The 23,316-nt window shown below is 42.4% G+C and overlaps 1 long non-coding RNA gene across 1 annotated transcript; it reads right to left on the bottom strand.

Annotated features, from left to right (window-relative positions):
• On the bottom strand, nt 1-22,919 carry LOC114002715. The gene is made up of 5 exons (XR_005562721.1): nt 22,536-22,919; nt 20,982-21,231; nt 20,560-20,750; nt 19,715-19,833; nt 1-83 (listed from the first exon to the last, which is right to left on the bottom strand). It is a non-coding gene; the product is annotated as an uncharacterized LOC114002715 (long non-coding RNA).
• Between the last annotated feature and the right edge of the window lie 397 nt (nt 22,920-23,316).

Raw genomic sequence — 23,316 nt, 5'->3', positions numbered from 1 at the left:
CCTTTAAGACTCCCACAGACGGAGAAGCAGATGCACTGTAGCCATCTGGAGCCAAAACTATGATTAACTTTTAAGTCAATGACCTGTAAGAATGGACTGCACGTTAGAAATGTTTCTTCTACTTCAACAAGAAAAACCAAAACAAGGTTTAAAAGTGGCCTCTAGATTCGGATGCCCAGCATGAGACACTTTTTCTGTTAGGCATACAAAAACCAGTGATACTTAAAAATTTTGAAAACCGGTGGTCTCCTGTCCCCAAACCAACAGAGATCCTCCCTCCCCACTACACTGGCAACTGAGTTGAATTCACAACTCCTACAGAAATTACTCTTGGTTGCCACACGGGAATTGGGTTGAAAATCACAATGTCCTTTTGTAATGCTATGACCCACCTCTTCTGCTGGTTTTCATGTCATTAATCTGCAGGTTTTGGTTTTATTTACTTTATCTGTCATTTCAATTTACAAAGAAATGAAACCAAGACAGGCATCTCAGCCAGTTGGGGAGATTGGGATGGGTAATTGCTCCTTATCTGCCTAGGAACTTTTCTAGCTGTTTCTGTTACACTGTAAGAATATCTGGAGACCTCTAAGATCTAGACCTGCAAGCTTTCCTGATCCTATAAGCCAACAGTTCTCTGACCCCAATAAAACAGGATTTTTTTGTTGCTTGACAGAGAGCATCTCCTACAGCAGCAGCCTGCGTGCTTTTACCCCTAAACACCCCTCCTGCTCACACCTCGCAGACATCCCTCTCGGCCTACCAGCACAACAATTACTCTCACCATCAGCAACTGTATCCACCTGAGCTTTCAGGAAAGCACGAAAGTCATCTCCTTCCCTCCTTCCCCCACCTGATTGTCGCATTTGACTGCCTTTTAACTTCATGGCTCATTCAACGGAACATAAGCTTTATAGATAGATGGTGAGGAGTCTGAATGAAAGTAGTCTGGGAAAAGTCCAAGTAATGACTATTTAGCCACAGGTAGACCAGCCCAAAGAAGATCCTTGCTAAGTGACTTCATGTACAGCTCATTGTGCTTAGCTTGGGAATGGTGTCAGTGCTTCAAGAAATGTAAGAAAGCTTGTTTCTGACATATCCTTTTTTAGTCCCTGAACTCTTCTCTTTCTCTCTCAAGCCCAATTTCAGTCAGATTACTTGTGTGCCAACTTGGACTGGATGCAAGAGTGGGACAGAAGGGGCCACATGGAAACAACGTAAGCCCAACAAACATCAGTTGTGGGGCTGGCTGACTGGTGAACCAAGGGCTGGACCGACCAGGCCAGAGAGATGTGGGTGTACACATGTTCCCTGGTTTCCAGCAGCTAAGACTGCTTGCACCTCAGTGGTGGGCCTGAGGATAAGATGCTGCTGTCTCAGCTTGTGTCAAAAGACAGAGATGCAAGGGTATCTTACACCTTTGTCTCAAGATTCCATGCAAATATTTGGAAGGAATTTGGCTCAGCACTTTCAGAGCCCACATACTATGGACGTGGTAGCAGGTGTCTACAACGCTGAAAATAAGCTGGCACTTTGCAGCAGCCTACTCTTGTATGCCCAAAGTGCCAATGAGAAGCCCATGAGAAGCCAATGAGGGGATGAAAGGACCCCTTTAGCCACACTAGTGTAGCGCAAACAGTGGGATAGCAGGGCGGTGGAGAGGCTGTGTAACTGTGCAGCTCCCTTGTTTGCACTGCAGCTGTCGTGAGCCTCAGAGCCAGCCGTCTACTGCTGCCGTCGGCAGCCATCAAGGACACAGGAAAACTTCCTAGAACTCTGAAGATGCCTAGACCAAGAAAAAGAGGAAGAGTGGTTCTTTGGACTGTCTCTGGCACGAATTGGGATGAAGAACTTCAGTGAACACCAAGCATGCCAGCTTGTACACACATAGCTTCTCTTTCAGAGACTCCAGCAAAAGTATCGGTGTGTAAAGTAACAATATGGTTATAGTTGGAGGTAGCATTTTCAGCCAGGAATGTCAGATGCTTTGTAATCACTAATTAATTAATCTGAATGACTTCTGCGAAATAAAAAGGCCACATGGACATGGATCACTTCACCCCAGCCTTGAAGCGTAGCCACCATTGGAGTAGAGACCATCAGCTGGGTAGTAAGATACAATGGTATCTCCTCATGTTTAAAAGGAAGTGAAGACTATCACCTCTATTTCAATTTCATGAGGAATGAGGGAGGCTGGGAAGCTGTGTGCAAACACGCAAACTGGACCTGGTGAGGCTAAGTTTTGCTTTGCAAAGCAGCTGTCACTCTGTCACAATAATATTGCTCAGGACTAAGAGTGATCAGGGCAGCAAGACAGGCCAGAGTCTACATTTTGCAAGACCTATGGTTTCTCTCTCAATGGCTGGATCAGCCTGGAAATAATTCTTAATAAAAAATCCTCAGCACTCTGCCAGGCTGCTGGAAGCCCACACAGGACCAAGAAGTACTTGTCTGCACACTATCAGAGTAAGAGCAATCTCTGGTCAGTTCTTCCCTATTTAGGGCAATATTTAAGCATGTGCTTACCTGAAAGGCAGTTCCAATGCTCATTCCAATGCTTCACATCTTGGGTCAATAATTTTTATAGCAGAAACAAATGAAGACACACAAAGAGATTAATAAAATCAGCATTCTCTCACATGACTAATAACGCTTCCTGTTCAACAATCAGCAGGTGAAGAAACCCAGCAGTAAAATTCTTCTGCACATAAGGATCCAGGATATGACAACTCCTGCCTTAACAAGAGAGCATATGCATTGAATCAATTCATTTCAGTGAAGGCAGAAGGGAAACTGTTAATTATTCTTTGTGGGATGAATGAAATGCACTGTACAATTAGCACCTTCTGTGCTCCTGCCTAATGACAAGCTTAACTTAAGAGAATTCTCCATACTGTCCTACGTATCACCTTTCCTCTGACATTATCTTCCTTTTCTTGACTCTCTACACAGAATTTTAATGAGATCCTAATTGTTTTTCCATCAGCTGCAAGGATTTCAATCCCAAGTCATATGTTGGTTGTCATTCCACAGAAGGTGGTATGGGGAGCTGTAGAGATGTTCTCTTGCTAAAACGGAGCAGGAGGCAGCCCCCACACCTCCCACTGCATCCCAGGGAAGGGCTGTCTCTGTATTTCCAATGCAGGCCTAGAGACTTCAGCTTGGCATTTCTGCAGTTACACAGTGGGGATGGGAAAAATCAGTCACACAAATGACTGCCACCACCTCCCTGCAACTCCACTCATTGCAAGGAGGTTTGGGGTGTTGGTTCCTGTGCCTGCCTCACCAGGGTTTGAGCTCAACACAGCCAGAGGACTTGCAGGTGCCAAATGAGCTGTGCATCAGCCTTCTATTTTATGTCCTTTGCCTTTTACTAGTCACCTGCACACTTTCGTCTTTTGTTTCATCGTTCAGGTCATTTTCAGTAATGCAGCCTATTTAAAGCATGGCTTTACTTACTTCTCTTGCACTTTTTCAAGGGCAGTTCTGAATGTATCACAGATTCCCTGAAGTATCATGGGAAAAACAGGATGTTGCAAGAGCAATTGGGTAGAGCTCACCATATCTACTGACCATGGGGAGCACAAAAGGTTCCTAAAATACAGACACCCCTGATGCGGTGCCGTTATGGATGAAGATGCTACATGTTAGGATTACTCCTTATGGTCATCAGACTGCAAGAAGATTAATTTATTACAGACTGGCTGCCCTAGGATTCACTACTAAGCCATTTCAACAGCTGACACTGCCTGCAGGAGCCTGGCACTAGGCATGAGGGTGTAGGGCCTGGGAGCAGGGAGGTAACAGCCAGGGTGGCATCGCAGCAGGCAGGCAATCCCTGAGCACTGCGGCTCACGGAAGAAGTCCCAGACACCAAAAGGGAAGCTTGGTCTTTATACTGGGCTCTTATAGGACTGCAAAGTCTGACATCATGCAGAAAAGGACCAGGAGCCTAAAAACAGTGATGATTAATCAATATCTCAGACTTCCATAACTATTCACTCCAGGGTCCTATATAGAATTTATAATCAATGGTCTGGAATTATGTTAGCAAACAGCAGCATTTTAGAGATGAGGAAACTGAGGCACGTGTTGCTGGTCCAAAGAGTATGAAATCAGTGGAAAATACAACTTGAGATCTTAAAGAAAACTCGTTTCAGGGCCGGGAGGAAAACCTCAGCTTCCCACTCTGAATCCTGTGTTCCTCAACTGGACAATGCTGCACAGGCTAGCCAGCCATGTTAAATCAATTCTTACATACTTTTGTTACTCATCTATGAACTTAATGCTTATTAAAATATTTCTAACAGCCTTGTTCCTGCACACCGCTCCATTTCAGCATGAGGAGCATTCAATGACAGTTTCCATGTCACTGTCTCCTGTAATCACATCATCTGCCCTCCCAAAATATCTCTCTCCCTTACAGGAAACAGTATGGAAGCAATAGAATCTTTTGTGTCATAGCTTCTGTATGACAACTATGTGGTTTCCATCCACACCTTACACTCATTATATTCACTTTTTGACAGCTAGATTCTTCCTTTTTGGGCTTCAGTGCCAATCCAAATCTCAGTAAAGTATAAGAAAACAAATTAATTAGCAGGCACTGGAGAGCGTGAATGTTGCCCAAAGGTATGCACTGGGAACTAAATATGAGAAGTCTATGATGCTTACTATGTGACTTGAGCTTGACTGGTTTTATTTGCAAAAACACAGCTCCTGCACCAGGAAGCAGTGGGCAGTTCTGTAGCTGGAAGCACGGCCAGAGCTCTGAACTGCATCTTTCTGCACACTGGGCATATCTCCTGCTCCACTTAAAGATGACATCAGGAAATCACGTCAGCATTCAAGGTAGGCACTTTAAATTTGATCAGTTGCTATAAACAAGATAGGCCAGACTTGCCACATTAACATCCAAGGCTGCATGAAGTGAAATCCCCTTAGCCATGGGCTGCTACCCACTTTCCCATCCTTAGAGCATCACAGCCATTCACAGAGGGCTGTAATTTTGACCACTAGTAAGAAGAAGATGCAAGTAAACTTGCAAGAAGATGGACCTGGAAAACTTGCTTTCCTCCCTCTTTCTCAGTCTATCTTTCATTAACCATGACAAATATTTAAATTAAAGCAAACACTGCAGATATGAGGGAATTTTTAATTCACTGACAAGAAACGCTGCCTTCAAGACCTCTTTCATGACCATTATAAATAGAAAGCCATAGCACTGCAAAACTGAAATGAATGCTGACAGTCCAGCTCTTCCCTTCTTTAAAGAAATTGCCAAAATGTGCAAAAATTTAAACTTTCAGAGAGATAACACACTGCTTGCTCAGTGCACCTCATCTGTAATTTACAGATTGTTATTGCTGGCATCACTTGAACACTCCATACTTGCTTAAAAACTGTGTCCCTTGCTTAGAGCTTTAGACAAATTATCTAATTTCCTAATGAGCTGGTAACACTCAGTCAAGTGCTGCTACTGGAGCAGAACAAAGTATGTTCCTGTTGTATCATAAGTAGGGGACTGCTGACCCAGAACTGAAATGTAAAGGTGCAGGCTTACACTTACACTTCTGGGTGATCTCCTTTTTCAAAGCATAATTGTACTTCATAATTGTACTTCTGAGCATGGGAGATATGCAAAAGCCAGTAAAAAGGTGGCTACATCAGCTCTGGCCCACACCACCAGATACTTTCTTCCCTCCTTTTCCTAGAAAAAATGTAATACTCCTGTAGAAAGCAAAATCCAAAAAATTTCAATTTGAAAACTCCTCTGAATGTCTTATGCTGGCTATGGTTTAGGCCGCTCATGTTCCCTATTCTCCTTTGTACATCTTACTCCCTCTCCCAGTTACATCTTCTGGTGCCATGTACCTTTTAACCAGAAAGAAGAACGTTCAACTTTTTCTACACAAAAATCTCTCAGCAACTTTCTGAAAAGAGACATCTTTCACAAACAATCCCAAATTAAATTGCAAAAGAGTCCCACTTAAAAAGCAAGCATGCAAACAAAAGTCCATAAGTCCTTGAACAAGTCCCATCTTGAGAGAGAATTTGAGAGAGAGCCCAGCACTGGGTTTGAGGGTATGATTTAGCAGTGATAAAGTGTAAAGGATCCCAAGGGATTAAGAAATCGTTAAACATAATTCCCTCTTCAACCAAAAGCAGAATTTGAACTCAGTTCTCTGGAAGTGAAACTCTAGTCTATTCACTCTGGTAAGCTTGTGTTAAAGGCACCATGAGAAGTGGCTGGCTACAACTTTCCACATCTGTTGATGGAGAGCTGCAAGACAAACGGTGCCCATGTGGAGGAGCTGGGAGGTCTCTGAAGGAGGCAATTAGCAGCAAGCTGATGCCCGCTGCTCGTCCCTGTATGGTGTGTAAGGGTGAAAATGCAGGTAATGTGAGTAAAGCAGGAGCCCATGCATGTAAGGAGGGGCTGTGGGCTGGTGAGGCTTGGACAGCTAATGGAAGTAACCACTGCAGTGCCATGCAGCAAGGATATGCCCCTAGAGCACCCACTGCAGTTGGCAAGGCTTTTGGGTCCCTAGGAGGATCCATCCTCAGGAAGTGTATAGATGGCTGACGATCACACAACAGAAATATAACTGGCTATACACATGCCGGTATGGAGGGTGGGACAGAGGGTGGCATGTATGAATCTCATCCCCAAGCGGTACATAAAATACACACGCGGCTCACATGTGCCTCGCATGTGCTTTCCTTCACATGGCACACAGGGTTCATGGTCTGCCTGTGTGCCTTACTGGCTTTATAAGAGGCTGCATAGATCAGTTTGGAAAAATGTTTGGGTTCCTCAACTTCCAAGGAAGGATCAGAGAAAATCTCCAATAGATCTGGGGTTTTGGAAAGTTTCTAGACCCACCTAAAGTAAATCACAGAAAAGCACATAATGAAACACTGAACATGTTACTTTTCTTCCATTAGGGTAATTAATGTCTTTGCCTGTGCTGCAGAAAACTCTGAGAGAAATCTATTCTTCAGGTCACAGGAAATGGTGACACACAGGCAAAAACCCCCCAGCTTTCCATTCAGTTCACATTTGTGTGGTTCCCACCACTAGAGCCAAGACTATTTTTTTCCTTTAATTTTAATCATGCATGCAGAAGATGAGAACTATGTAGCACACTCCTTTCAGGCCAGAGTGACAGACACCCTGTCTCCTGTTCCCTACCACCAACCTTTTGGGAACACACCATCCCTGACCATTCAAGGGCACAGTTTTACTGACAGCGTACACAACTTGACAAGTAACAATTACAAGATGGTGAAGGAATTTTCTCCTCTCCCCACCCCCACCTTTTAGTTGCACTGAATCTATATAAACAAATTGTATCATTGACTTTGCCAGTAGATGAGTTTTTCCATCTGGGAATACTATTTCATTTAAAATAAAGGATTGAAAACTCTTCACAAGAGACAGGTAAAACTAGCACAAAATAGGAAAAAAGATAGCAAGAGGCAGAGACTGACTAAGAGACCTATGAGGGCTTTTCCATTTCTAGCTGCTATGGGCTTTCTTGGAAAGAAACAGTTGCTGCCTCCCAGAAGTGATAGAAACCCTGGCTTGCCCTGTCTTGAAGCTGGGAGAAACTGAGTGGGTGAAATAACTTACAAGAAGTACTGATTCATCTCCCTGCTTAATTTTAAGATGCTGTCTCAAAGGGCCCCTCCGCTATTCCTCAGCAGCCAGGGCCAGGCAGTGACATAAGTGAGAGGAGCAGAGTGGGAGGCAGTGCTTGACTTGCCCCAGGAGTCCCACAGTGGCCAAACCAGCTGCTGGGGAAAAGCAATACCTCACATTATCCCCTTCTTTTCTCTTGTAAGGAACACTTCGGGCAAGCAAGCAGTCTGCCCCATGTGAGCGAGAGGAGCTCACTGACTCAGTGTGGCAGGAGTCAGTGCTGCCCCTTGCACTGCAGGAAGATGGGGGGAGATGTGCCCCCATCCTGTCTTGAAAACAAAATGCTTTTCTTAATCATTTCAGTATAATAATGAAACTTTCCACTCAGGCAGAGCACACAAGACCTTTCAGATGCTCTCAAAACTTCTTCCTTGAATTTGTCGCTGCAAAACAGCACCACAGGTAAACCCACAGGTCTTCTCTTCGTGCTGGGGGAGACCTTATTTTAGTGCATCCCCACTGGAGCTTTACAAATCCTGTGAAAATCATTCTCTTTTGTTTTTTTCATGATGCCATGAAGCCAAGAAATAACACAATGGGCAACTAATTGCATGTATGAAGCTTCAAAAGGTAACAGCTTATATGATCTCTGACAAGTTTCCATAGACGTTTTCTTTTACTACTGTTTAAACCCACTGCAGAGTTCTTATGCATCCGTATAGGTGCAGGTAGTCCCAGGGGAAATTTCATGGGGTAACACAAGGTCCCCAAGACAGACGTGGGTCACCTTGGGCTGACAACAGAAAGGGGAATATAGAAGGAGATTACAAGATAATTTCCAATAGCGTTTTTTTTTTCTGTTTTCCAATATACACTGATTAAATTGCTGCATCTTGTTAGAAATACCTTGACACAAATATCTATTACAAAATTTTCTGTTCATATCATGTAAACTTCTATAAAAGTTCAGCAAAAGGTTTCACATGAATTCAATCAATGCCCTGGAGGATAGGGGGAAGGGCACATCCATTTTTTTTGTCCTAGTACTTTATATAAATTCAGCAAAACAACTGCACTTTAGTTTCAATCAATATACAAGTTCTTTGTATGATTTGGGGGGGTGACGACATTGAAATTGCCTAATTTCACTGATTCAATCCATCTTCTGCCAGTCAACAAGAGCTTTCAGCCTAGACAAAGACTAAAATAAAGCATACCAAATAAAAACCATGGACATATAATTGTCATTTCCCAAAAGCTTCTTTCAGTCCCAGCTTCTCAGAAAACTACCCAAGCATTAAAGCTGCTGCCTCTCAGGGAAACTAATTATAACTCAGAAAAAAAAAAAGAAAAAGGAGGGGGGAATGCAACCCACATGTCTAACTGAATATATAAAGGATAATTGTGTTATTAAAACTAACAACATTTCAGATGGTGAAAGACTCACAAGGCAAGAATGGATGTGTTGGACACCATCAGGCTCCCATCAGATTATTCACATAAAAATGCAGCCATCACCAAAAGAATCTAATCCTTGTGTGCTTCCACTGATACAGCTCAGATGTGCATGCTGGTATTTTTGAGCCCTTACAGGGCTGAAAGTGTCAGCAATTCATTGTTTACTGTCTGGACTGAATTGACTCTTAGAGCTCCTTAATGATACACAGACGACCAATGCTTCATCTACCAAGGCGCGCTGATTGCCATTCAAGTAAGTATAAGCTTTCACATAGTTGTAAAGCAGGATCCTCCTCACATCTTCCAAGGAACTTCTCACAAAGACTCTGTTTAATCAATGCACCTCCAACTTTGTGGCACGGGCAGAGCAAGACAATTGTCCTTTTAAGAAGAACCAAGCCCTGGAATCAAGGAAGTGCCAGTGGGTGCTGCGAGGAACACAGGCGGCAGAGGATAGGTATACTTTCTGGCCATAATTTATCATGAAAAAGAGTTGTTATCCCTATCGGTACAATTGCACAGTCTCAAAGAAATCATGAGAGAATGTTTTCTGGACAGCTTCAGTCATTCCCTACTTTAATTTTGCCAACAAAAAGCTTGATAAAACAAGTTCTTCGCAGCTAAGCTAACCAAACTCGGTGTCCTATGGATTTCTGTTACATACCCCCATACTACTGCTGAAACTAGCCTACTGCCACCCTGTTACACCTTTGGGATTACTCTGCACCCCTCACTGCCACAATATTCTCAGGTTTTCTGATGTTTGCTCATCCTTCAAAATAGTCATGTCCCTGAAAAACTGACAGTGCATGATACCTTCTAGGTATCCCTCCCTTGTTACCATCACCTATTCGTCATGGTAGTCTCACTTATTTCTCTTTCCCATCAGGCACCCTGAGTTCCCCTCCAATCCCTTGAAAGTCTCCAGTGACATCTTTGGCTCCCACAAAACCTTTACTTTTCCGCTGCTTTGAGGCAAGCAAGAAACATCTTATACTAGAGATGGTTTAAAACCATTCACACAATGATAGGGCAGATGGGTTTTGTACATTTGGGCATACAGAAAGGACAGTGGCTCAATGATTACAGCTTTACCTTGAGAGGACATTAATCAAGCCTTTGGAAAATTTCCACCAGTCTTCACGAAATTCATAAAAATGGTAATTTCTTTGAGAGGCTTTCCTTTCTTTCCAGAATGGCTGAAATTTGCTGACAGTTCAAAAAGTTACATGAAGGAGCGGGAGGGGACCAACAGATGGACAGACAGCCATGGTGACTGTATAAGCCTCATTTCTTTAGAAAACCAGACTAAAAATAGAAAAGTACAGTGGCCGACAGATTTAATTAACACAAACATACAAGGTTTTTAGTCCATTAACCCTCTTACTGGTCTAACTATTGCATTAGAGGTTTGGTTGCCATTTCTGATAGAAAATAACTCAGCTGTGCAACATTTTGTCTGCAAACAGTCCCTCAGACTCTGACTTCCTAGGCAAAAGACACCCTTTTCCTCTGCTTCTTTGCATTAGTGAAGAGTTGTCTCTAATAGACACACAGAAATCTCTTAAACTTGTCTTGTGGGTTTTTTTCCTTCTCTCTGTTTATTCATATTTAACTTGGAAGGGTTGCAGACTGAATAAGGATATTAAGACTCACATTTGAAACAACGTGTTATTTATTAAGGGTATAAATCAAAGTCATGATGTCAGTGGAAAGACTCTCATTAAATTCAATCAGTTTGGAGTGTCAGTTAATAGAGTCTCAAAACTCCTGGTGAGAAAGTATCAGAGCATCTCATGTGACTGAGGTCCTCCTGAGCTAGACCACCCTTTGTGTGCTGGAGCCAGGCAGAGTAAATCCATGCAACACAATGCAGTAGCTTGCACGAATCCTAATCTGAAGGAAGCTCTCCAGCAATGCAACTGTTAGGGCTGGTTTTAGGATTAGTGGAGATTGTGGTACCTCTTCTTTCAAGGCATATGGTCGAAAAAGTATACCCGGATAACACCCAAAAATTAATAAAAATCCTCCTTTGCTCAATCTCTGCTTTTGGGATTAAAGTTCCTGAGTTTATCCACTCAGCTTAGGCAGTAGCTAGGATGTATGTCTGAATGCTGCCTTGGATTTTTAACACCTTGACCACAGATCAGATAAATTTTTCTTCAGTAATTCAACACAACCTTTAAAACACTATTAGATGACCCACTGGGTCAACTAGGGACTTAAAAGGAATTGTCCAAGTGAAGCGGAATTTACCCAAAGGAAAAAGGCAGTACAACTCCCATCTAAAATTCACCTTGAATGTCTTTGATAAGTGGTGAGCAGACCTTGTTTGGGTACAGGTATTAAATTAATTCATCTAAATATCAGAGGTGCTCATTCTATGCAATACTGACATATCAGACACATACACAGATGGAGCAATTTTTGGCTGAACCATTACTAACCTTTTTGGCTCTGTGATGGCAGCAGGGCAACTGAGAGACCACACTGATAATTGCAGCAATATGCAAGGACAGCAGAAACTAAAATGACTGTAATTCATTTAAGAGTGCTTAATCTTCTGCCCAAGGAAATTAATGTCATAGGAAAAGATTATCTGAGATACTGCTGGGAGGGCTCAAATCTTTTTTGATCTGCTGCTCTGCTCCAGGCAGGCTTTTTTTTCAGCTCATGCAGTGCAATCACACTGAGTTCTTGAACATTTTGTGACCCTAAAATTTGTCCCACTCTTTGGTTTTGCAGATGCAATCATCTTACAGGGGCCCCAGCCTTCCCCAGGGTTATGAGCAGACCTTGCAGCCCTACAGAGACTGTGAGATAAACCCTTACAGCCTCACTGGTTTGGGTTAGCACCCTGACAAATGCTCCAGAAGCAAACAGTCAACTCCTGCTCCTGTGCACTGGCACCTACATCCATTCCCAACATGCCAGCTTGCAGCCCTCAAAGCAGCATTCTTCAAAACTTCCTCTCTGCTGCTTCTCCTGCAAAACATTGTCTACCAGAAAGGAACAAACAGATGCCAAGGTCAGCCCATGACTGACAGTCAGCAGCTTTAACTTTTCCTTTGCTTACTCTTGCTGTGTTACAGACAGTTCAGCCTTTCCACAGCCATTAGTTTCATTGACTGCCATCCCAGCCACCTATTTGGATTGTGAAAATTTGAAGGCAGGCCTGTCGTCTTGTTGGCTATTTGCAGATCTTCCATGAACATAGACAGTACAATGACATGAATACAGGTCAGCAGCCAAGTCAGAGACATGGGACTGGTTAGGAATGGAGCTCACATGACATACGAGAAAAATTCAAGTTCTTGCAGAGTTCTCTGTGACAATTAATAAATTCCACCTCAGCAAGCCCATCTTCTGCTGTGAGTATTTCAGTGATATGATAGCTTCAGAGTGAATTTTTGATTTTCACGTATCTTTTGATATTTGTCCCATGAATCTGATGTAAAATCTTGCAGTTATTTCTTCTGGGTGCATGCAGGAAGAAAACATAAACAGCTTAACTACTTGTGAGATCTGCCTGGGGAATGAGACATAGGAAAACTGAGAGCTAAACTTAGCTATGGAAAAGGAAACAAGCTATAAAAACTGCTGTCAGGTGCAGAGGACCTACTTGGGAATTGCAAGGGTTCAGTCTTTCCAAAAGGAGAAGTACATGCAATTGGAAAAATAGTCATAAAATTATCTTCAGGGAAATAGATGAATCCTCAATTTTCCAGCTTGCAGAGACCTGAGGAGAAGATAAGCATGTTTTCACAATTTGTATGTTTTCACTTTTCTCATCAGAGAAAGTCAGGGTTTTTTGACAGTGTGCGTATACCACAAACACTCATTTTCCTCTTGCATCCACTACAAATAAGTATCTTCTACCTTCCTCTTTCATCTTCTGGGTTTTAAATAGGGAGGATAACTACTCAGGAAGAGCATGGACATGGCAGTCAAGTTTGTGTAGTAGCAGCTGGAAATTTTCTGGTTGTTCAGAAGGAACCTAAACCTACTTAAAAGGCATACAGGAACCTAAACCTACTTAAAAGCTATGCCTTACTTAAAAGGCATACAGGTGCTGGAAAGGAAAACAAGAGGTGGGCAAGGGGGGAGCCTGCTGCCCTCAGAGGTGTGCCATCTCAAAAGCTCCCTGACAAAGCTCCACAACTATTCAGCAGCCAGAAAATGCTAAAGCTGACTGAAAAGCTGAAGGAGAAGGCAGTGTAGGGGGAGGGAGACCTAAGCACGATATGCAAGTGGACACTGAATGAACATTTCACCAGAAACCTCACCACATTTCTCCTTGATGAATGTGCAGACCAGCTCTACAGGAAATGCAGTAAGACGAGGCAGCCTCTAACTTTAACTTACCTTTATGTCAAAATCCCAGGTAATGTTGTAGCACTACAAAGCCCCTTTGAGAGCTCTTGCTGAAGCAGAAATTTTAACCTCACAAGAGAGCCAATAGCAGGAGTTCCTGACAAAACAGGCCGAAAGCAGTTTCCTTGTAAATAACACTAAAATCAGAAAGTCTCCTGAATGTCAAAGAAAAACCAGTGGGCCAAGGACCTGGTCGCTGGGCTGAACTAGTCCAAGGGATGCTGCTCAGGATATGAATCATTTAAGCAGGACAGTCACATCCTGTTATGAGAGTGCTGTTTATTTTTCCTCCTCCTTCAGCCCTGGACCTCTCTGCTGTGCCTGCCACCAAGGCTGCCAGCTATAGAGGCTGTAAGGTGTATGACTGTCGACAGGAACTGAACTATAATCACAGCAGCTCCTGAAGCAGCCATCAGCTGGCAGCCGAGTTCGGAGAGGAGCCAGGAACCTGTGGGTCAAAAACTTTTCCTGATACTGTTTTTTTCTGTCAATAGGAGTAGAAAGCATGGGAAGGTAGGTACTATTCTGATTTGATTATCTCTCCATAGCCACTTGCCTTACCTAGAGATAAATCATTGGCCAAAACCAGTAGCTGAGGAAAAGCAGACTCCCTACCTGGTATACACCAGCCTTGAGGTAGTTTTAGTATGTACAATCAGTTAACAGAGAAGGCCAACTCTGCTTCCCTATCAGTCTCTAAGACTGACAGATAGAGTCTGGAGCAACAAACACATTAATTTTTGCACTCAGGAATTTCGTTTGTGATTTTCTGGTTGAAGAAACAGGACAATGACAAGCACAGTATTTAAACTGCATGACACAATGGTAGGACTCTTAGCACCCCTTGTGCTGTTTGTCTCATGCCCCTCAGTGAAAGACTAAGCAAGAAAGCCCTGGCTAATTTAAGCACAGTAGGAACTTTACCACTGCCTTCCATGGGAGCAGAATCTTGTTGCACAGTTTTAATAACACCTTCCTAGCCACTGCAGTTTTATAGAATGCCAGCAGACCTAACATGGGTGACACTATTTTTCCAGAGAGTGCCCTTATTAACAGTGACACCATGGCTTGTCCAGACAACACAACTGTGCAAAGGTCACCTTGAAAGGAATTGTACTGAAGATCACAGTCCCCTCTTAGCTAGAAGATGCAATTAAAAATATATTACTTTAAATAACTCCCAAGGTCGTGTCCTCATTGCTGCAGGATTTTGGGAAAGTAGGTATTTAAGGGACTCCTCTTTCTTCATTCATTAAGCTATCTTAAGAAATGTTATTAATGCTTAAAAAGGTTTCCTTTGTGAAATTAGCCATTTAGAGCAGAAAGGATTTTATACAAGCAAGTATGCTCCATCAAGAGCAAACCTTAGGTTAACTGGTACACACAGCAGAGTGTCAAATAAGGCCAGAGCTTCTGTAAGGAAATAATTGTACAAGATACACCCTCTGAAGCAAATTAATATTCAGTTTTCCTGCCATGGGTGTAATTTCGCCTGACCTCAGCAGGTTTGAGCCCAAAGGGTGCACACCTTACAAAGCCCTTCTTCTCCCCTTGCTCCTTGAAGCAGAATCGGTTCAGGTGTTCAGCCTGCTTGTGGCTTCTCATGGGACCTGGGGAACCAGCAGACAGGGAATTGGAATAGTGAAATACTACCTTTGTACTCAGACAGAATAACCTGGCCCCCACTGGACAACTTCACAGGCATTTTATAGGGAGCCTCTTGTCTTCTTTTCACTCTTGCTGTTAAAGCATCACTCCGATGTTTCCTATATTAGAGCTTGCCACCATCACTTGTCCAGAACTCTCCTTCAGGAGGTATGGCAGATATGCCAGTCCTCTGGGAACACTCTGCCCTTCCCAGGGAGAGACCATAACACCAGCTGGTAAAATGGTGAAATGAAGAAAAGTGCTGTTTCTTCTATGCACTCCAGAGAATGCTCTTGACCGTTAGTCGGGGTCAAGTAGCAGTTTCTAAAATCATAGGGCTGCCTGTATCAGGAACAGCACCTTCACCCACGCTGTCTGCTTTTGCAGGCCAGTTAAGGTTTGTAGCTCTGTGAGCAGAGCAGCAAAAGTTTTCTAGCCCTGCCAGTATCCCAACAAAAAAGCCCCAGCGACTTGCCAGGTCATCTTCAAGTCACTGGAAGGGCTGGTCCAAGATGCAGTGAGAAACCTTCATTCCCCAGGCACTGAGAACTGGTGTCCAGCCATTCCCAAATTCAGTGTCATGACCCCATTTGGGCTGTGGGAATTATGAGAGTATTTACAACCCTGACTAAAGTTCACTTTCATCCAATATCTGTGCTAGTGCTACAGACCCAGAGTCACCCACACCTACAGGAAAACTTCTGCTTCCCATCCCACTGGAAGCAGAGTTCTCCCATCTTAGTCTTCTTGATGGCTTTTAAGCTAGGTGAAGAAACAGGCATAGTAATATTGTATTTCTAGTGTCCAGTTCTCAAAATCTGTGTTACTATGAAACAATTCTCCAGTTATTCTAGATTCACATCAGTATTTCCTTTATCTTAGCAAGTACTTTACTTAAGAGAGGAGTGTGAATATGAGAAAATTTGGCTCCCTTGGTACTGTTAATATAGTTGAAAAATTTGTCTAGTAAAAAAGCAGTACCTGTGTCAGTGGCTTTATAGATAAAGCAATCTCTCTCAAACAAATTACAAGGACTATACATGTTATTAGAAAAAAATAAATACAATTTCCCTGTCAAGGATCTGTAGAACTCCTTTCTGAAGCAACTGTCTGGGGCCATATGACAGCAATCTACTTATGTACCACCAATATGCTCCAGCAGGGAGCAGATAAAACAAACATTAGATAAAGGATCAACATTTCCCTGTGGGAATTTACAGATTCAGCCAGAAATTCTCTATGTACCAAGCTTGTTAGGAAAACATTTTTTTTTAAAAAACACATCCTGATAACAGCTTAATGCTAAATAATCCTAAATCCTGTAGAACTGCCTTCCACTCTCTGCCTTGACAAAGTCTCATTACTCAATTTTCACAATGTAAATGGGTGGTATAGAGAAATGAGGAAATATGGAGGGGAGGAGAAAAAAAAAACCAGAAAAAAACTTGTATGAGAACAATATTTATGCCAGCTGGTTCTGTCATTCCCTAGAATTAAGGAAATCACAGCACTCTAGTAACATCAGCAAGTCCCCCAAATCCTTCTGTCTTTTGCTGTGTGCTTCAAAAAGCTGTCATTGATTTTAACGAACTCAGATCCAAAATGCTCAAATTAAATCCTCCCCAAAACTATTCACCCACTTTTCTATGTCAGCTGTATAGCTGTGTGCTATAACTATGCCACAGTTAGTTCTTCTTGCATGACGATCTACCTGGAAGACAGGCAAGTTTGATTTACACCTGTTCCATGGATGCCCAAAACCACCAGGATGCTTCCATGTGATACTGTGCTCCTTGGAGGTGAAGTAATAAGGAAGCCTTGGTGCAGTACAGGACTTAGTTTTTATGAAGGGGGTTGTCCAAGAAATTCAGACAGACATATGTAGATCATGCTGGTACTACAGCCAAGAGTCCTCATTCTTCACTTTCTTCTCTAATTTGAAATAATTCACAGCAATTTATACATCCTAGACAGTTTCCACTGTGCTTGTCATTTTAAATCATTTCAAGCACATAGACAACTAACAAAGATTCAGGAAAAGGGCAAAATGCTACAATGAAAGAAAGGCTCATGCTACTCAAAAAGGCAAGAACCATTCTCACGAGTACCAGTGGCAAGTGACACAAATGTGGTGCCTCATCTGCTACAAACAAAGATTCAAAGGAAGTTTAGGAAGAGTGCATGGAGCTCAACACATGCCCGAGCACAAGGTCCAGGCACAATTCTAATGTCCTTTCAGATTTTAAAACTCATTCATAACAGGATAAGACAGAAGGAGAGCTGCAACCTCTTCGAGATGACGTAGGACGAGCCAACCTGGAACTACCCCAGAGACAGGCTGCTGCATACTGAGCCAAGGCAGGCAAGAGCTTGATGGTACTAACTAGCCCAAAGAGGAAAATATGGACAACATAAATCAAAGATCAGTGACAGCTTTGGAAATCGGCTAGGACATTGCATCCTGCCAGCCCAAAACCCTGTATCTGACAGAGGAACTGTCAAAGTCATTATTGAATAACTGAGGAGAACAAAATATTGACTTTAAGTCCTTTGTGCTCATAAATCGCATGTTTCATTTTCCAAGCTGCAACATTTTCCTCGCCTATGCAAATGCAATAGCTCAGGAAGTCTTTCTGCACCAGTTTGTTCCTATCAGTGATCATTTTGGTAGCAAAACAAAGCATTCATGTTGTATAAACTTCCTTTGGCAAAACCTAATTATTTTTTTTACTATTGCATCCATCCTTCAAAAAATAATCAATCAAAACAAGTATCTTCCCATTCATTTTGTTTCATTTTTATCTTCATACTCATTTCTGACATGAACACTCAAAATGAACAGATGATAGCAAACTACTTAAAATCCAGGGTCACATGAACACTGGTGCAAATTTTGGGCCCAAATGCTGAAGTATTGCTCCACCAAAAACCTCCCGGGCTTCTATTATTGGTTTGAACTACAGCCTGTAGCATGAAGGTGACAACACTGGTAGTGGAACTTGAACAAAACTTAAGTATAAGGAAGCACAGATATAATCTTACAAATGCAAACAGGTTTTCTTGTACTGATGGTGAATTTAATTCATGATAGTGATTTCATTTCCCTTAGAGGTCCAGATAACCATCTGGTATAAATCGAACTGATTCCTTTGACTTCAGTAGGATTATAATGCTCAAAGCCAGTTACAGGTCATACCCAGTGGCTAAGGAATTTTCACTTAAAGCTGGCAAACACCGAGAGCTTTAAGTTTCCAACCAAAGGCAAAGGGGAGCTGAAAAAAAAATATTTTTTCTAAACAATTCAAAAAGAAAAACCAGATATTATTTCAGGTCAGTCTGAAAACTTTAATTCAAATTAAATGAAAGAGCTTAAACTGCAAAATGCAAAACAAAAGTTAAAAGCTTTTCTTCAAAAAATACCGAAACAAACAGTTGTGGGACAGGGGGCATGAATCTCTATGCTTAAGGGCACTGGGTCAAAATAGAAAGGCAAAGTTTTCTTTCAAAAACACTTAATTATTTCATTTAGGGAATCACAAAGAAAACAACAGGGCAAGTTCTACTCTATATGATACGTAATTCTTCAAAAACTCACTTTTTTCAGGCTCCATATGATACGGCCAGGGGGACAGAAATGTATCCTTTCAAGCAGCTGATTTGCCTTTTCTGTGACAACAGCAGCAGTAGCACAAGAACCTCACAATCTCACTCATCTCAGCTGCTCTGCTTTCAGAGTCTGTCCTGTGTCTTTGGACCCTTTGTAGAACGAATAGTCTTATAGCAACCTAACATTAACAAATCCAGGAACTTGAAGAGATCTGGTTTCCTACTGCTAAGCTGTGCTTGATACAAGAGATAGACCTGTTCACTTGCATTTGAATAGGATCATGCTTAGCTGTTGCATTCACTCCCTACATCACCAGTTGTTTCACCAGGTACTTACACACAACACTCTGAATGCAACCACAGGATCCAACAGCCTTGGCACAGCAGTGTACAGCTGGCACTGGGAGTGTGGCTGTGTCTCCAAACTAAGTCACCTGGAGGTGCAGGTCCAAAAAATAGGACATCCAGCATTAAAACACAATCCCCTTATAGCTCAGTAGCATCAGGAATAGACAATTATGTCTGTTGTGAGCTAAAGGCTATTCAAAACCCTGTATTAGTTGAGAGGGACCTGAATGCCTGGCTCTTTCATATGTTCTTGATGCCTGACATCCAGAGATAAGATGCTGCTTCTGAGCAAGGCAGCCTTTGAAAAGTTCATATGTTGAAATCGCAGTCGTTCGTGGTCCAGCCTACCTGCACCGTGCTCTCAGCTTCTGCTGTCTCCTCTTCCCTGTGCCACAGCCAACATGGCTCATTTTCCCTCTCTCCCTCCCCATGCACCTTCTCAGGACACAGCCAGACACTTCTTCAAAAACAGCTCCTGCCTGCTCCCAGTCCTCCCTTTTCAAGCTCCTTGCCTCCATTAACTAACATCCAAATGGCTGGATGTCCCCTATGGTTAATACAGTTTGTCTATATAAAAAAAGGCAGCAACTGCAGTTGTTTAAAATTAGGCAAAATTTGAATAAAACAATCTCTCACCTTGCAAAGACAGCTGTGGATTCTCTCCAAGTGTTGTGAGCTCTTGCTTCCAGGGAAAACGTAACCAGAGCCCAAATGACGTGGCTGCTCCTTGGTATTGCTTGACAAAGGTTTCACTCCTACCAAAATAACATTTCTTTTAGTACCTGCTACATAGTCTGATGTCTATCAGGAGGAGGATACTCCCACCAGGGACTGTGCAGACCCTGGAATGTGTGTGGCCTGTAAAACCAGCTGAATTCAGCAGACACAAAACACCCAAGTGCAGCAATAGCAGCTTGGCACTGCCTATTTCTTTTTAAAAGCAGAGTTTATAACCTTCTCACAGCTGGTGCCTGGGTGGCATCAGCCATCTGGTTTTTGAGCTTCTCTCCAGGAACTTCGTTTTACCAGTTACATTTTCATTTGCTCTTCAGAGCTAGAAAGCAAGTGAAAATGAACGGTGAGTCTGCTCCAGGATCCTCTGAACTGCGCTTCCCATTTGACTGCTGGCCTCTACTCTCCAATTTTGTTGCCAGGTATTTATCTTCATAATGGATGGATTTGTTGCCACCTTTCTGGAGCTGTTTTGTGACAAGGAATTTTAATTTGAGGTGACTTGTGCAGAGTCCCAGAAGGACTGATCCTGAGAAGTGCTCAGTATGGGTGTAGTTGGCTCTCCCGGAAAAACAAGACTATAATTTTTAATATTTGAGGTGGGAAAAGACAAAAGCAGCAGCCTCTTGGCCCTAGGAGACTGTGATTTTTAGTAGAAAACAAGTAAAATTTGGCAACAACTTTGAGACATAAAAGTAACACCTATTTATTCATTAAATATATTTCATGTTAAAATAAATGGGATTCACCTGATTCAAGAAGAAGAGATTTGTGTCAGCTGGACAGTCAGGAGAGACTCTTTCTTTTCTTGGTTTTTTTTTTTGGGTGGCATTTTATGCTTTACCTGCAAACTTCAGAGAATGGCTCAGCTGTGGCCCAATCAATTTGTTTAAAATTAATTTCCAATACAAAGAGATATTTCAAATCCTAAATGTAGGGCCTGGAAGAGAAAGAAAAATTGAGAGAGCAGTAGAATAAAAGAAACAAGGGGGCTGCCATCCACAAAACCTTTTAGACAGATAAACAAGCTTCAAGAGCAATATAAATTCAGTATCTGTCCTGGTCTTATAAGATATGCCTGGGTTGGGAGCACTAGTTTTACTACCCAGCTTTCAGACACAGGTGGCTATTCCAGCAGAGTGCAAAGGTTACCTGGCAAAGGTCTGCTCACCTTGAGAATAACATCCCCCAACATGCCTGATCCCTGTGTGCATCATACACTGAGCAGCTGCAGAGTTGGTCCTTTTCCAAAAGGCTGAAGCAATGAAACTCACTGTCTAGTGAGTTTCTAGTTCTCTAGAACTAGAAACCTAGTTCTGTTATCTTCAGATCTCACATTTACAGTGTTTCTGGAGGGTTTTTTACCATAGTCTTACACTTTGCTTCTCCTGTGAAGACTGCCTTGTAAGTGCTCTTGCCACCTGTTTACGAAAAGGGAGACAAATGACATTTCCTTGCAGTTGCATAATCTCATCTGTATTCATAGTTATAAGAATTTTGATGCAAGTCTTTCCCTATCCCTTTCTTTTTCCCAATACAGAGATCCTGTAAGGAAGAGTCCCAAGGAAAATCTGAAAATTACTTATAGTGAATCATATTTATTATGCCCTAATCAGACTTTTCTTATAAAAGGCTTAGTCACTCATTAGCTGAACCTTTGCAAAGAAAGAAAAAAAGTAAGGTTTGGGTTTTTTTAAAAAAATATTCAGATCTCAGTTTTCTCTGTTACAGCAACATGGATTATCACTTCAGTAGCATTTTGAGTAAATTCCTTTTTTTTTTTTAAGTATTTCAAGTATTTCTTTCATACAGCAGCATCCTCATACCACTGAATTGACTTGAGTCTTGGGCTGCCAGGCAATATATTTTCAGGTGAAATTGGTTCTCTTGAAGCCTCTTCTTCTGTTTCACATGCTCTGCATGTTTCACATTTATTTTCCAAAGCCTCAACAACACGTATGTGACCAAGATGTATTTCCTCCTTGCACATATAAGTGCAGTTGTTTGACATGTTATTCCCAGTTCAGACCTCCAACTCATATTGCCTTATATACAGCCCTCACCCCACCGGCTGCCCAGCCTGCCTGTTCTGGGGAAACTGAGCAGACCTGTGTGTGTCTGCTAATTTGCTGTGAGCCTGAGCAAGCCTCCTATTTGGCTCCAATCATGGAGATGCTTCAGGTAGAGACAGACACAGTGAGACCACAATTTCAGAGACCTTAAACCAGGATGTGTCAGTAGTGCCCTCCCCAGCCCTGCGGATACCTCTCATTCCTGCCCCTCACTTGTCTTTTGTTGGTATTGCCCCAAGTAATCCTGCAGCTTCACAGTCCACAAGGTCAAAGTAGCAATCCAGGGAAAGATAAACTCACAACAACAACAAATCTGAGCATAGACAGGTTGGCTAACCCCCACCAATACACAACCCCACCAGCATGTCCAAGGCCACCATGGAGGAGGTAGAAGGGCAGGAAGGGGGTAGGATTGTTCCTTGTGGTGATAGTTAATGTCAAATTGCTGGTGACCTGTGGAAGGGATGCAAAGCCTCCAGCAAGGGATGCATTAGGAAAGCACCAGCCTGGCAGCACATTAAGATGAATTCTCAAAGGTTCAAGCATGTGTACTATTTTTTTCCATTTAAGACTCACATGAATAACTGTGACTGTTTTTCCTACCGTGCGTGCTGTAAATAAACACTTCTGCTTGTGTTTTATTTTAGTCTTACCAAAATAACTACGGTGATTTCACCATAGATAGCAGACATTTCTTGTTCAAAAGGTGTAATGAAGTGCAGTGGATCTGAAAGCCTTCACAAGTGCCCAAGCCCTGCAGGGTATTTTCCAGAGTATCCAAAGGGTACAGGAGTGTGCCCCAACTAAGTTGCAGGAGATGGCCAGGGAGACGTCATTGTGGGTCAGAAGCAAAACATGTGATGCCTGTCTGGATCCTGAGCATCCCAGAGAATTTGACTCATCAACAGTCTTACACAGAGGCAAGCTGCAGCAGAAAAGATTTTGGCCTCTTAGCATCAACACATCTAGTTGCACTGAAAGAGAAAGAATATACCAAATGTTAATTTTGAAAGTGAAATTTGATCTAACTACAGCCAGTTTTGCACTTTCTTTTCTGTTGACACAGAAGAGTGTCAATATTTGCTATTCTCTGGCTCCTATGGGCTTGCTACAAATACATATTTGCATGAAGCTCAGCACAACCAAGGCTTTTTGACAGTAAACTATAAGAGCAAAAATGTTATCAGCAGTGCTATAAATGAGTGGGAAACCTCTCCCCAGACTAGTAATTCTTGTGGACAATTGTTTCAAGGTATTTGCCTCACTTAAGTACTCTGCAAATATGACTTCCAAGAAAAAAACTGCTGGATTTCAGCTCTAGACCAGTCTGAGCCACACCATAGCTCAAATGTTGAAACAAACTTGTGAAAAGATCCCTGTGAATACAATTTTGTCAAGCAGAGTTGGTGCTGCAAGCCAGGATCAGCTAAGAAA

The sequence above is a fragment of the Pipra filicauda genome, unplaced genomic scaffold (assembly GCF_003945595.2).
Source record: "Pipra filicauda isolate LSUMZ 115617 unplaced genomic scaffold, ASM394559v2 scaffold156_size1729456_pilon, whole genome shotgun sequence".
Taxonomy (NCBI): Eukaryota; Metazoa; Chordata; class Aves; order Passeriformes; family Pipridae; genus Pipra; species Pipra filicauda.
This window is presented reverse-complemented; position numbering and strand designations above follow the sequence as displayed.